This window comes from Eriocheir sinensis, chromosome 17, assembly GCF_024679095.1.
Source record: "Eriocheir sinensis breed Jianghai 21 chromosome 17, ASM2467909v1, whole genome shotgun sequence".
Lineage (NCBI taxonomy): Eukaryota > Metazoa > Arthropoda > Malacostraca > Decapoda > Varunidae > Eriocheir > Eriocheir sinensis.
This window is the reverse complement of record NC_066525.1, coordinates 21470793-21471561: the sequence shown is the minus strand read 5'-3', so window position 1 is coordinate 21471561 and position 769 is coordinate 21470793.

Sequence of the window (769 nt, the reverse complement as noted above, 5' to 3'; positions counted from 1 at the left end):
CATAACCCACTTAGCCAGTGGGGTACCTCTTCGGCCAGCTCGGTAAGGAGTGGCTCTCCCGTCACGCTGGTCGCGGGTTCAATCCCAGGCAGCCGGCGAATACCTGATCTTGATTAATTTCTCGTGTGTTTCAATACACGCAGAGGACGTGTTGGGAAATAGAGGAAATAGAAAAATAAGGTCCCGGGGCATGACAATGGTGGCATAGCGGTGGGCATCCTCTCCTGCAATTCTGTTGAGTTTCGCCGAAGGGGTAACAGGTAGGATGGCCCATGCTCCGAGGGTAGTAGAAAATGGGAAGTGTTGGAGGTATGTCTCTACGGGTACATTGTGAGATAGTGCACCAAAATGGGTCACAGTTTAAAGGTCTGAACACACAGAAATTAATCTACATTGAGGGGAAAGTCGTGTAGTGCGGCGACTATACCTGACGAACGAGCCTCACATAACCCACTTAGCCAGTGGGGTACCTCTTTGGCCGACTCGGTAAGGAGTGGCTCTCCCGTCACGCTGGTCGCGGGTTCAATCCCTGGCAGCCGGCGAATACCTGATCTTGATTAATTTCTCGTGTGTTTCGATACACGCAGAGGACGTGTTGGGAAATAGAGGAAATAGAAAAATAAGCTCCCTGGGCATGACAAAATGGAAAAGAAAGAAGAACGCATGACTTAAAAGCTATTCTTGTGAGCCATGTCCGGAGTTAGAAAGTAAAAGAAAAATGAATGGGAAAAAGGGAAAGGAAGAAAAAATGGGAAGAATGAGCAAAGAG